The sequence below is a fragment of the Simochromis diagramma genome, unplaced genomic scaffold, assembly GCF_900408965.1.
Source record: "Simochromis diagramma unplaced genomic scaffold, fSimDia1.1 OVJJ01000705.1, whole genome shotgun sequence".
Lineage (NCBI taxonomy): Eukaryota > Metazoa > Chordata > Actinopteri > Cichliformes > Cichlidae > Simochromis > Simochromis diagramma.
In genome coordinates this window covers 4,900,711-4,915,777 of record NW_024387448.1, presented here as the reverse complement: position 1 = coordinate 4,915,777, position 15,067 = coordinate 4,900,711, and the positions used below count along the sequence as shown (strand labels likewise).

General features: G+C 39.6%; 1 protein-coding gene across 4 annotated transcripts in view; it reads left to right on the top strand.

The window, feature by feature from the left end:
- The first annotated feature begins 2,271 nt into the window (after positions 1-2,271).
- Positions 2,272-15,067, top strand: part of slco4a1 (solute carrier organic anion transporter family, member 4A1) — a 40,376-nt gene continuing 27,580 nt past the window's right edge. For 2 of the 4 annotated variants that reach the window (XM_040013895.1, XM_040013896.1), the window contains exon 1: positions 2,272-2,444. The gene's annotated coding sequence lies outside the window, so the exon portion shown is untranslated. Of the gene's footprint in view, positions 2,445-3,873; positions 3,954-15,067 lie in introns of all 4 variants that reach the window. The other 2 variants (XM_040013899.1, XM_040013898.1) reach the window with 2 other exon arrangements.

The following is a 15,067-nucleotide window of genomic DNA, read 5'->3' as shown; positions in this document are numbered from 1 at the left end:
AAATGGTCTTAAACTTTTGATCAGGACTGTAATGTCAGGGTGAGTGGGATGAGCTGTGTGGTTAAAGCTAAACTGTACTGGGAACAAAGCTAAACTACAAAACAGCAAACATGAAGGAGAGTCAGCAGAGGCATATGGAGGTAGATAGCAGGGAGAACACATGGAATGAAGTACGGTAAATTCACAGACGGACCAGCAACTACATCAACAGAAGACACGACTTAAATACACACAGAAGAACACAGGGAGATTACACACAGGTGGGAAACACAGCTGGAAGTAATAAGGGCGAACGAGACAAGGGGAGAAGTAAAACAGAACACGCTGACATCACACATGAACATGAACCTTCAAAGTAAAACAGGAAACAGGACACACTTTACTAAGACACGGACTAGACAGAGAGAGACAGACTAGACACTGAACTAAACCTACACTAAACATGAGACACAACCCTAAGAACTAATCCCTCACCAGAATAACTAAAACATAGATTTATCATAATAATCAAAGCACCAGAGAAACCAAAAACAATCCATAATGCAAATATAAGCCAAAACATACTCAAAATACTGGGTCAAAACTGACCCAGAACCGTGACAGTACCCCCCCCCCCCCCCCCCCCCCCCTCCGCGGGCTGGCTCCCAACAGCCCTAAACAAAAAACAGTACAACAAAACAGAGCACCAGGCCAGGGCGGGCGGAGGGCGTCCAGGAAGGAGGAACAGAAACAACCAAAAGACAAGGAGCAAAAATCCAGGAACACAGGAAAACGGATCAAAACAAAACCAAACTAGATCTTGACATGAGTCCATGAAAAGTTCAGGGGGTTGACCCGGAGGTCGAAAGCACATGAGCCAAAAAAGTTCAGGGGGCCGGCCGTGCGGACAGCAGCGGCGATGCAGGCAAAAAAAATCAGGAGGCCAGCCACGACGGCCATGATGTTCCATTAGAGGCCTGGAAGGTGGCCGGCAAAGGCAAGGTGGAACAGACCAGGCTGGATCTGACAGCAGTGTAGCAACCGCAGGACCAGACGAGGCAGGACCAGGCGAGGCAGGACCAGGCGAGGCAGCTGCGGAACCAGATGACAGCGTGACAGCGTGGCAGCTGTGGAACCAGATGACAGCGTGGCAGCTGCGGAAGTAGACAACAGCATGGAGGTTGCAGGTGGTGATGCAGGTGGTGGCTGAACAGGCTCCCCAGAGCCGTCAGCAGACACGAGGATGTGCTGGCTGGGTCCTCCAGGTCCTCTTTGCAATGATAAGGAAGATTAAAACATAATCACTTGTGACTCATGATGTGCAGGATGTCCAAAAAACTCGCTGAAAAAGCCTTCAGCTAATCCAAAATGCTGCAGCAAGAGTACTGACAGGGACTAGAAAGAGAGAGCATATTTCTCCTGTTTTGGCTTCCCTTCATTGGCTTCCTGTTAAATCCAGAATTGAATTCAAAATCCTGCTCCTCACATACAAGGTCTTAAATAATCAGGCCCCATCTTATCTTAATGACCTTGTAGTACCATATCACCCTATTAGAGCACTTCGCTCTCGCTCTGCAGGCCTACTTGTTGTTCCTAGAGTATTTAAAAGTAGAATGGGAGGGAGAGCCTTCAGTTTTCAGGCCCCTCTTCTGTGGAACCAGCTTCCAGTTTGGATTCGGGAGACAGACACTATCTCTACTTTTAAGATACTTTTAAGAACAGCGTCCTGGAGCACTTCCGTTGTGTTTTGGAATTTGCATGTGTTTTGGGGTTTGCATGTGTTTTGGAGTTTGCAAGTGTTTTGGAGTTTGCAAGTGTTTTGGAGTTTGCATGTGTTTTGGAGTTTGCAAGTGTTTTGGAGTTTGTACGTGCTTTGTATAGGGGCCACCGTAAATTGTAGATAATGTTACAGATTTTTCCTGTTGTTTTCAAAGACAATGTGCCATATTACTGTAAATTAATATATTTTCAACTAATTAGCAGTGTAAAAATAAATGCAAATCACTGTTTCTCAATTTACAGAAATTTAATATACATATTACAATCATTTACTCTTTTTGATTTAATGTTAATTTACCATTGCCATTTTACAGTTATTTACTGTAATTTTTACATACATAACTTACAGTGATATTTTATTCAGACTAACACAATTTAATACTAAAAGGAAGAAGACAAGAAATGAATAAACATGCATGCGTAATCGTAATATACTCTATTTTTGCTCATATGTGTGTATTTGTTCATTTATTAATTAATTTATTTTATTTTTTATGGCGGCACCGATCATCCTCCATACAAAAGTGGCCACACCGCGATTAAATCCCGCTGCCTCCATAAAAGAGGATCGCTAAGCAGCAGCATTGCAGTCAGTGCACCACATCTGCAGCTAGTTTTTCAGCACACGAGACTGTAGACAGAAGATTATATGGGAAGAAGTGAACTAATAAGCGCTGATTTACAAGGTAAGCGTGCCTATTTTCATACACCGGTGTCGACTATATGGCGGGGGCTGCCGCTCAGCATCAGCAGCAGTGATATCCCTGTATCCACATGTCCGAAGCTAAAATGATGGCAAGAAATGCATTTAGTTTGCAATCTACAACATGTTCATATAGCAATACGCGAACATTCCACACATTGTCTGTTTTTTAGGGTTTTTTGAGCAATCCATAGACTAAAATGAAGAAATGGCTTTTTAATCAGTCGCATTTGGTCTCATTCATCCTTCACATGCTCTGTCACTGAATTCTGCACTGTAGCAAATAGCCTACTGTAATATATAGATGCGCTTTCAATGTCCACAGAGCCAATCATTAAAAATAAATCAGCAAATCATTAATGCGGATACATTTTTGAATTGTCAGCCATCAAAAATCATTCCCCTCACATATACGTCGCTCCCACGTGTCTTTCATTTAATGAAAAATTCGCCGATTTGGCTGATTATTGCAAGACAAGCATCTTCCGGTGGGTTTGTTTGCCTTGAGTGCCTTTCTTAGAAGCATGTGTAGACAGTGTGAATCACCATTTATAGTCCTATGTGTATTCGCCTACGCTTTGTTTCCTGTGAGGCTACAAGATCTGCTTTAGCCAGACATCCGAACACACACACACACACACACACACACACACACACACACACACACACACACACACACCTGCGGTACAGGCGGAAAGAGTGCGTTTCAAGAGCTCGTGTGATGCAGACATGCAACACGGGAAGTCCGTAGGGAGGCAATTTGATTATTTTATCAAAGACAGATTGGTGTAGGTGTATTGGGTCATGTTTTAATGCATACAATCTTTATTAAGGTGTAGGGAAATCTACAAAAAAACCGTTACGTTTTATGTTGCCTATTGAGTCCAAGAAGCTTTTTAATAATAATAATAACAACAAGAGTAATAATAACAATAATAATCATATGAAGGAATGCACAATGAAACTTTTTATGATGAATGACATAGGATGAAGACAAATCACATGAAAAATTTAAAAATGTGAGCTAATTTCTCTGCTTAAGTCTTGTTTCGACTGTGAGAGTGTGTTTGTCCTTTGCCTGCTCTCACTGTGACACATATGCATGTTGCTTGTGGATTATGTTGCTTCAAAGTAGTATCCACACAGCGAGCAGCAAGCACTGATGTTGTGATCAGACACGTTCAATGACTTCAAGTGACAGCTGGCGATACAAAGTGGGCAGATCCTGTGTTAATTTTTTTTTTTTTAATTTGAGGAAAGCGATTTAAGCAGCTACCAATGGCCATGAAGAATACCGCTGACTGAAACATGACACAATTCAGAATATATTAAAGGCAACTCAGGCAATCACAGCTTAGAATGTCTATTAGTTTCAGTTACCATCTCAGTTGGACTTTTCATTTCATTTATAGCCATTTATCCATCCGTCTGTTAGTGTTGCTGAGTCCACTGTGGCCAAGAAGGGATTGATATGATCAGCAGCGATACTCAGGTAGGTTGTGACCTTTAAATGATCCCCACAATTAACCACATAGACCTTTTTGGAAGCTGTCAGTCTGGTTGCTCAATAGACTTACTGACACACTCTCTCAAGAAGTGTGTGGCACGTTATCTGTCATGTTCCTAGTACAGTCCCCATAGTCATTTCTTTTAATTTTGACTTGATAATGTGGTGATTCTAGGAATCAGCAGATAGATAAGAGCCAAAAGTAATAACTTAGTAGAACTGCCAAAGTTTTAATGTGAGAAATTCCCTCTTGACTTTGTGATAATTAAAGTGCTGCCTGCTTGTCATCCAGATGACAAAAGGTTCATCCACTGAGAAAGCCAATGATATATGTTAAAGATGTCTAACTTTCCAAATTGTGGAAAGGTTTTGTAGACAATTTCTTGGTTAAATTCCCATTTAGCAGCCTCCATCACAAATCTTTTTTTAGACTTCTGAAGTGATAAGGTTGATTATTTCTCCCAGTATACTATAAATAAGGCGTACAATGAACTATAAACAATGTGTTTCTGGGTATCTAGTAGAGTCCTAGAAAAAAAACATGGAGCTCAAAATCAGCATACTAGGTCACATAATATAATGTTTAGTGATATTTAGGAAAGCATATTCCCTAAAATATCAAGTCTTTTACTTAAGTATCTTAATTCTGCAAAATGAAAGTTTTTCTCTTCATTACAGGACAGAATAGCTCTGATGTGGAATCCCTATTCTGCATATTGCCTAGTTAAGATCCAGCTGACAGAAAGAGTGTTATGAAGTCACTGGCACTTTGTGTAGGAAATTATGAATGTGATTTTATACACAGCTCCAGTATTAGATCACTTGTTGTCAAGTTAATATTCCTTGGCACATGCTTTAAGATGTTCCTCCTTTCAGTTTCACTTTGATAGCCGATCAGATTTGTATCACAGTAGACATTATTTTCATGTGGACACTGTTCTGTACATTTTAAAACATTGCATTCTAGTTCAGAGCTTATCAGAAGTAAAGTCATAATGTTCGTGTGTGTCTAGGCTTTGACTGCTGACTTAGTTTCTGCCAAACCACAACAGACCTATAAGCACTTCTCATCAAAGCTTGCACCTTCTCTGCACGTCTGTGTTTCTTACACGTTAGCACAACAGAAACAAGCTGTTTGCTGATGCCTCGTGTCAGTTATTTAATCTGTTAACACAGCTGTTTTACAGTGCAGTTTGAATGATGTACAATGTAAAGTCATAGAGTGTACCAAATGTGGAACATGACATTTTGCTTAATAACACCACAGCGGTTTCACAGGGAGTTCAGCCTCTGTGCTGATGAGCGTGTTGCAGAACTAATGCAGCTTAATTTAACAAGATTGTCTGACCCAGTTCACAGAAACAGATGGGGCCAGATCAGGACCTTAATCCTAACCCTGTGATAAAATATCAAACTTTTGTTATTTTTGTTCTCCAAAGTTTTGGCTATTATGAGGCAAGAAAAGTAATTATTGTAACTAACACACACATTTTTTTGCATATGTATTTAAGCACTTTTTGCTTGTCTTCCACACATATTGACAGAGCAAGTGTTCAGAGCTTGGGTTGGGGTCATCGCAGATGACAGTTTAGACCTCAGAGGATTAATTACCATCTCTATTTCTGGCTCTTCTTGCCTCTCAGTAGTCTTATTTTTATCGCACCCCCTTCACCATAACTGCTTTGTAGTTTCTTTGAAAAAACTAATTATAACATAGATATTAGTATTAGTAGCATAGTATATGAATGTATTTGTCCAAAACAATACAGCAAATTTAATTAATTGTATCACAAAAGTGAAGTTTTCAACTGATACATCCTAATAGGGGCTAGCATGTACACATCTGCCTATGCAGAATATAACACATGTACCAGTTAGTAGTTCATTACTGGATCCACACGAAGCAGAAGTAAGAAAGACAAAAAAGAAAAGAAAGAATAAAATCCATGAAAAAGTATATACAGTGGGGCAAAAAAGTATTTAGTCAGCCACCGATTGTGCAAGTTCCCCCACCTAAAATGATGACAGAGGTCAGTAATTTGCACCAGAGGTACACTTCAACTGTGAGAGACAGAATGTGAAAAAAAAATCCATGAATTCACATGGTAGGATTTGTAAAGAATTTATTCGTAAATTAGGGTGGAAAATAAGTATTTGGTCACCTCAAACAAGGAAAATCTCTGGCTCTCACAGACCTGTAACGTCTTCTGTAAGAAGCTTTTCTGTCCCCCACTCGTTACCTGTATGAATGGCACCTGTTTGAACTCATCATCTGTATAAAAGACACCTGTCCACAGCCTCAAACAGTCAGACTCCAAACTCCGCCATGGCCAAGACCAAAGAGCTTTCGAAGGACACCAGGAAAAGTATTGTAGATCTGCACCAGACTGGGAAGAGTGAATCTACAATAGGCAAGCAGCTTGGTGTGAAAAAATCAACTGTGGGAGCAATCATCAGAAAATGGAAGACATACAAGACCACTGATAATCTCCCTCGATCTGGGGCTCCACGCAAGATCTCATCCCGTGGGGTCAAAATGATCATGAGAACGGTGAGCAAAGATCCCAGAACCACACGGGGGTACCTGGTGAATGACCTGCAGAGAGCTGGGACCAAAGTAACAAAGGTCACCATCAGTAACACACTACAACGGCAGGGGATCAAATCCCGCAGTGCCAGACGTGTTCCGCTGCTGAAGCCAGTGCATGTCCAGGCCCGTCTGAAGTTTGCCAGAGAGCACATGGATGATACAGCAGAGGATTGGGAGAATGTCATGTGGTCAGATGAAACCAAAGTAGAACTTTTTGGTATAAACTCAACTCGTCGTGTTTGGAGGAAGAAGAATACTGAGTTGCATCCCAAGAACACCATACCTACTGTGAAGCATGGGGGTGGAAACATCATGCCATGGGGCTGTTTTTCTGCCAAGGGGACAGGACGACTGATCCGTGTTAAGGACAGAATGAATGGGGCCATGTATCGTGAGATTTTGAGCCAAAACCTCCTTCCATCAGTGAGAACTTTGAAGATGAAACGAGGCTGGGTCTTCCAACATGACAATGATCCAAAACACACCGCCCGGGCAACAAAGGAGTGGCTCCGTAAGAAGCATTTGAAAGTCCTGGAGTGGCCTAGCCAGTCTCCAGACCTCAACCCCATAGAAAATCTGTGGCAGGAGTTGAAAGTCCGTGTTGCTCAGCGACAGCCCCAAAACATCACTGCTCTCGAGAAGATCTGCATGGAGGAATGGGCCAAAATACCAGCTACTGTGTGTGCAAACCTGGTAAAGACCTACAGTAAACGTTTGACCTCTGTTATTGCCAACAAAGGTTATGTTACAAAGTATTGAGTTGTATTTTTGTTATTGACCAAATACTTATTTTCCACCCTAATTTACGAATAAATTCTTTACAAATCCTACCATGTGGATTCATGGATTTTTTTTTCACATTCTGTCTCTCACAGTTGAAGTGTACCTCTGGTGCAAATTACTGACCTCTGTCATCATTTTAGGTGGGGGAACTTGCACAATCGGTGGCTGACTAAATACTTTTTTGCCCCACTGTAACTTTGAAATGAGAAGCAGGCAACTTCATAATGTTACCCACATTATTTCTTAACAGGAAATAATGAGTCAGTGGTAAACAGTCATTTAGTTCTGAGAAATGGTGTGAGAGAGAAATTCCTGGAAAATGCCTGATTTACTGATATTTTCCCCAAATACATATTAATAGATGAACATCAGTAATGTAGAGTCAAAGGAAGGAGTTTTTTAGTAGCGACAGAGACAGAACAGAAACTTTGTCTTTTTAGACATTTCAACTGATTTAAGCATGTGTCTTTGCCTGTTTACTTTTAAATACATTTAAAGCATTTAGAGCTGTCTTCATTTTTTCCAGCTGTAGGTGAATGATTTTGGAGAAAAATATATATATATATTTTTGGCCTTCAGGTAAACCATTTCAGAGTTTTTGGTTGTCTATTTCTGTATGATATTTTCCTTTAACCTCCTATGTCATTTTTAGTGGTTGACTGCCTGTCTTTCTTTTAAAAGGGGGGTCTTGTGTCCCATGATTGCCAAGTGCTTGGATAATTGAAGTTCTCTAATCTCTATTCTCTATCTGGCTTAAGAGTTGGTAATTAGGTTTATGTGTGGCATGTTTGTTTCTGAGACTGTTCATCCTTTCTTGTGGTTCACAGTACAAATGTGGTACTTTCCCTCCTGCACCCTCCATCATTTCTTGAAAGGTTTAGCTAAGGTCAAAAGTTGAACTTCAAAGCAGTGCAGACAGTCAAACAGATTTGGTGGCATCTTCTTAATTGCCTTTTATACCCAGTATTGACTTACTCTCTAGGTCACTTCTTTCACCAACAGGAGGCAGCAAGTTCACGTATGCTAGTATGACTGTGAGATCTGGGGCAGGAGGTTGACGCATACATGATGACTGTGTGTGTCTATGTTTGCAGGCGGATGCTTTTTGCATCAAACAAGCATGCCACAGTGGCATTACTGAATAGATCAAATTTAGGTTACAATTAATGTAAATATGTAACTTATTGTATTCCCCTTACAACAATTAAATAGCTGAACTGAAATAGAGGTGATTTTATCAGGTAGGGGAAGTGAAGCTGTTAAAGGAGAATGCATTTCAACAAGTCAGTTGTCAGAGAACCAATCAGAATCAATGAAAACACAAACTGCTTTATTCACAACTGTGTCACGCAACACTAAGACGGAGATCTGGACAAAATGGATATTTATAGGTTTAAGAATGGTTGTGTAGTATATAAATATACATATCCTCCTTTTATGATAACTGTGACTTGGAGTAAAAGGCTCCACTGCTGCTCTGCTGGATGTTATCAGGTTCCTATTTTCTCTGAAATGTTACCATAAGCAAACTGTGTACTGGTGTACTGCATGGACTTACTTCCCTCTAAATTTCCCCTTGCATGTGTTTATTCAAACCATGTGTATATGGGTGGAAATCAATACAGGATAATTTGCATATCATGCAAATATTCTTCCACCTTTAATTTAGGTAGAGGTAGAGTTGGTGTACCTGCACTTCTAGTTGTATATTTGTTCTCCATAATCAGCCCATATTGTCACGACTATGGAGTTAAAAAGGCGAGGAAGAGAAGGAGGCGAACAGGAGAGCAGACAGTAATAATAATAATAATAATAATACATTTTATTTGAGGGCGCCTTTCAGAAACCCAAGGTCACCTTACAAAAAACACAATTAATAAAAGGAACAATAGTCATAAAATACATAAAATAAGTTAAAATTACAAAACAGAGCGTGACAACAGATAAAATCAGCATTAAAGCGAATAAGCCAGTTTAAACAGATGTGTTTTGAGCTGTGTCTTAAATATGGAGAGGGAGTCAATATTTCTTAGTGCAGGAGGAAGAGAGTTCCAGAGCCGAGGAGCAGAGCGACTGAAAGCTCTGTTCCCCATAGTAATAAGGTGTGAGGCCGGAACAGTAAGATGAATAGCAGATGATGATCTGAGAGGGCGGGAAACAGTGGTGATATGGAGCAGGTCACACAAATATGAAGGAGCAGATTTATGGATACACTTGTATGCAAGAAGTAAGATTATAAAATTTATCCTGACTTCTATGGGCAACCAGTGAAGCTGCTGAAGAACTGGGGTAATATGAGCACTTAACGGAGTGCAAGTTATGACCCGAGCTGCAGAATTTTGAAGAAGTTGGAGTTTATGAAGGGACCTTTTAGGGAGACCAAATAGGAGGGAATTACAGTAATCAATACGGGATGTAATAAGACTATGGACAAGGATGGCAGCAGCATGGGGAGTAAGGAAGGGACGGAGTCGGTGAATATTACGTAAATGGAAGTAAGCAGACCGTGTTATGTAATTAATGTGAGACTGGAATGAAAGAGTATTATCAAGTATGACACCCAAACTCTTAACCTGAGGGGAGGGGAGGGTGGGAGAATTTTCAACGTTAATGGAAAAGCTGTGGGATTTGGTTAAGATAGATGGTGTACCAACAAGTAAAACTTCAGTTTTATTACTGTTGAGTTTGAGGAAATTGGAGGAGAACCAGGATCTAATCTCAATAAGACAGTCTGAGAGGGAGGTAGGTGGGAGGGATGAATTGGGTTTAGAAGAAAGGTAGAGCTGGGTGTCATCGGCATAACAGTGAAAATTTATATTATATTTTCGGAATATATAACCAAGAGGAAGCATATAAATAATGAATAAAAGAGGCCCCAATACTGAACCCTGGGGCACACCAGCAGAAACAGGATAGAGAGTTGAAGAATGGGATTTAAGTTGGATAAACTGAGTGCGGTCTGAGAGATAGGAGGTGAACCAGGTAAGTGGGGTATGACTAATGCCAATGGAAGCTAACCGGTTCAGGAGAATATTGTGAGAAATGGTATCAAACGCCGCACTAAGATCAAGAAGGATGAGGATGGATAGGAGACCAGAATCAGCTGCCATCAGAAGGTCATTGGTAATTCTTAACAGAGCAGTTTCTGTGCTATGATTGGGGCGGAAACCAGATTGAAATTGTTCATAGAGATTATGGTCATTGAGATGTGAATGAAGCTGGGTGGCGACAACTTTTTCAAGAATTTTTGAAATAAAGGGGAGATTTGATATAGGGCGAAGATGATCAAAGTTATTGGGGTCTGCACCAGGCTTTTTGAGAGTTGGAATAACAGAAGCCTTTTTCAGTGCTTCAGGAACAATCCCAGTGTTCAGGGAGGAATGAATAATATTGGTTATGAGAGGTGCTAAAGAGGGAAGACAGGCTTTAACTAACACAGTAGGGAGAGGGTCAAGTTGACAGGTGGATGGCTTAGATTTTTTAATGAGATTAGATACATCAGTTATCGAGGGAAGAGTAAAGCTTGAAAATAACTGACAGGAAGACAGTGGGGGAACCAGGAAGTCTACTTCAGAGTCAGGAGCTCCTAAAGAGAAGTTGACGGTGAATGTCTGAGATTTTACAAGTGAAAAAAGAGATAAGAGAATTGCAAAAATCAACAGAATACATCTGGGAGGGGAATGTGTCTGGAGGTTTTGTAATTTTACTGAACAATGAATAGAGGGACCTGGAGTTACCTTCATTAGAACTAATTAAACCAGAGTAGTAAGCAGATTTGGCTGAGGCAATGCAGTCCTTATAGAACAAAACATGATCATTGTGCATTTCTTTATGTACAGTAAGTCCAGTTTTCTTGAATAGACGTTCGAGTTGGCGTCCTTTAGCTTTAAGGTGACGCAGGTCGGAGGTAAACCATGGAGCTGAACGGGAAAATGAGACAGTTCGATGTTTAAGGGGAGCAAATATGTTAAGAAGGTTATGAAGGTTGACATTATAATGACAAACGAGTTCATGAGGGGTTGAGGAGCAGTGGATAGATGGAAGGTCATGGACGGCAGATGAAAAAACAGCTGGGTTGATATTGGGTAATGATGCTACTGTTGGTGTTTTTGCTTTCGAAGTTGCAGCCAAGCAGAAGGGCATTATCAGGTCAGTGCTGTCCCATTGCATTAATTCCCCACAGTAACAGTGGGATTCCACAGAGGTTGATCACCCTGCCTACTGTAAAATGAGCAACTATTGTACCACTTACTGAATAAAAGAAAGGAGTTTGCTGGGCTATTAATATATGCACTAATTTCTACATGCATTCATTGCAGACATCTCAGTTAAACTGATAGACTCTGCAGTCTGTTTCATTTTCAATGGAAATATTAAGACCAAAAATTGAGAAAATGGGAAAATGGACGGTGGTTTCCTTTTTCTGCGGCCTCAGTAACCTTTCAATGAGGTCTTAGATGCTCATACTAAGTAAAACATGAAGTTTATCTTTTCAATTAGAGTCAATAAGGAGTATTGTCTAGAGTGTGCTTATGAGTACCTTCAGTTTTGGTAGTAGTCAAAAAACTTTCAGCCCAAAGTTTTATAACAAACCTTCCCTTACCAAGAAGTGACAGCAATAGCATTTACCTGAGGTCAGAGATCTGGAGCAAATGGGATTTTCCGCCAAGGCTGGGCTAAGGCCAGGCAGGGTCTGATAATTTTTCTTTTTCGCCTAATACGTGAAATCATAATTTAAAAGCTAGACTTTATATGTTATCTTTCTAATATCGAATCTCTTGAATAAATAAATAAACTTTAACCAACACTTTAAGTTTAACTAAATAAACAAACAATTATCATAACAATAATAACAAAATTAGTTTGACAATTTTAAACGTGTTAGTGTGATAAATATCCCAAAAATATAAGAACTCATGAATGGGGGGGAGCACTTTATTCAATATGCCAGTTTGAATGTAATCAGAATTACTCTTTTCATGATAGTTTCAAATCATTCAATTTATATATGTTTGCAGAAAAAATATGTGGAGTGTGCCTTTTAACAGTGTTAACATGTAACTCATGTAACTGAGTGGCAGTGACAATGAGCCAGCATGTCCAATAGCAGTGCCCCAGAATCACATGAATGGCATGCAGTAAGTTTCGCTGTTCTCAGTTACACTTGTGCACCTCTACTATTCTGCCTGTACCAAACCAGCTGTGAAGAGGTTGATATCCCTTGCTGGTAAGTACTGAATATTGTACAAGGAAATGATTAACATATCAACAGAATAGATACAACAATAAGCAAAGACATACATGACCTGTAAACAGCTTTTGATGCTTTTCAGTTACAAAGACTACTTTCTCTGTTTCCTGATTGCCAAAGCCCTTGTAGAACAGTCAACAATAAAACTTGTACTCACAAATTAGAATTAATGTCTCACATTTAGCAACTGGTGAAAAACTTTGAATTGAAACTGGATACTTACTTTAGAAAAAGTCCTGTCTTACCTTTGAAGAAAGAAAATGAGTTTTTGTTTCCACTTGCTTAATTGTGGTGATGTGATTAATATGCTTACACATGTATGCTGGATTCTGTCTATCATGAAGCACTGAGATTTATTACAAATTTTAAAGCTCTTACTCACTACGGTATATTGTATGATCAGGTTGGGTGTTTTGCTTTGTTACGTTTGAGACATAACTACTATTATATTCTCATTTTTAAGGCTATACTTGGTTTATGTCCATCTTACTGACTTACATGTGTCAGATAAGTATAAGAAACTTCTTCCTCCTGAAATCAGCTGCAGAGTCAACTGAAGTTAAAGGACCTGGTCTCAATTAGTGAATGTAAGATGATTTTCAGTGACTTAGATGCAGTCACTTCACGCTGCAAATGTTTTGCGTTAATAGCAAGCAAGCAATTTATTTATATATATCACTTTCAGAACAACTCCCAGCAACACAAAGTGCTGTACACTTGACATGCCAGAAATGATACATTGAATAAGTAAAAAAAAGAAACAATAAAAAAATAAAATTAAATAAAATAAAGATAAAGATAAAAATAAAAATAAAAATAAAAATAAAAATTAAAAATAAGATGATGATTAAAATGACATTTAAAACAATAAAATCAGCACATTAGATGCTGATGTGCTGATGGCTGGACAATGCCATCAGCATGTTAATACTCAAAAAATCAGATATGACCCTGATTTTAGATTAAAACAATAAAATCAGGGTCATACTGTGTCATGTGCCAAGGAGTAAAAATGGGTTTTAAAAGTGGACACTGAAGGGGCCTCTCTAATGTGATGGGGCAGATTGTTCCAGAGATTAGGAGCAGCAATAGATAAGGTCCTGCCTTGAGTTCCTCTCTCAGCCCTTAATAATTGTCCAGCTTCTCGTGTTCCTTCTTCTTTATGTTGCTATCACCTTTGCTTGTCCACCACTACTATCACCAGTTAGTTATCTGTATCTGGAAGTCCATGGGATCTTAGCTTTGTTAGCTCCACCACCCTAGCGGGTTTATCTGATTTTGACCTCAGCTTTCCAGGTTATACCCAGCACAGATTTTCCTGTATATTTTGAAAGCCACTTGGTTATGGTGTTCCATGTATGCCCTGGCCTGCTGTTATGTGCTGGATTGTCTCAGGAGCTTATTTGCACAGCCTACACCTGGAGTCTTGCCTGGTGTGATAGACCCCAGCCTCTACTGATCTTGTGCTTAGAGCTTGTTCCTGTCCTACCATGATCAGTACCTCTGTAACTTTGTGCAGCCATTGGTAGGATTTCTCAATATCAGCCACTTCTATCCGCCAGTAGTACATGAGGTACAACAGAAACACTACAGCAAGGGGGAGTCAGGACCATAGGTCAGGGGGCATATATCATCATCATCACACTCTGACATTGGTTACAACACCTTCAACTGGTGCGTTGAAGGTGTTGAGTGCAAGAGCAACGGACCTGCAAGATAGGATATTGGCTAAGCTGGAAAAGGCTTAAAAAAAATTTTTAAAATGTTACCTCATGTTTTCAAACCTTGAAGTTGCCATTCATGGTTGTATCACTTTAAGTCTTGTTCACGTCAAAGAAGCAATAAGCAAAAAACAAGAGCTTCCAATACCTCTGTTTTTCTTTAAAAAAAAACCCAAAAACAACAACAACCAAAAAACTGAAAAATTGCAAAAGGACTCACAATTTCAAGTTCAGACTTGATTGAATTTCAAGCTGACTATTTGTCTCTTCTATTTATAGAAGAACAAAACCAAGAATTCTTGGGTTGTTATCGCCTACAAAAGATGTAACATTAGCCTGACATGCAAAAGTTCAACAAGGCCAAACGCACAGTGCTGCTGTAGCTCAATTTGCTGTAACTCAATGCTTTTCCACTTTAAGATTCAAAGAGCAGTTCCTGGAATTACATCATCAGTGGGTTCAAACAGGGTTACTTATTCTCAAAGCTGACACAGTGAGTCTCACAGTTTGTTCTCTGCTTCCAGTTTTACCAGACCAACGACCTGCTAAAGTTTCTATTGTTTCTTTTGTAGTGAGATATTGCAACAGTACATACAAACACCGGTGGTGTTTCTGTGTGAGATTGACAGTTTAGGCTTCATCTAAGTCTGTTATATTAACCACATGAGAGACTTCCTCTTGATACTTCAAAAGCCTTTGTGTATCACAGAGGAGGAAAGTCTTCCCATTCCAAAATAAATAAGTTTCTACTGTG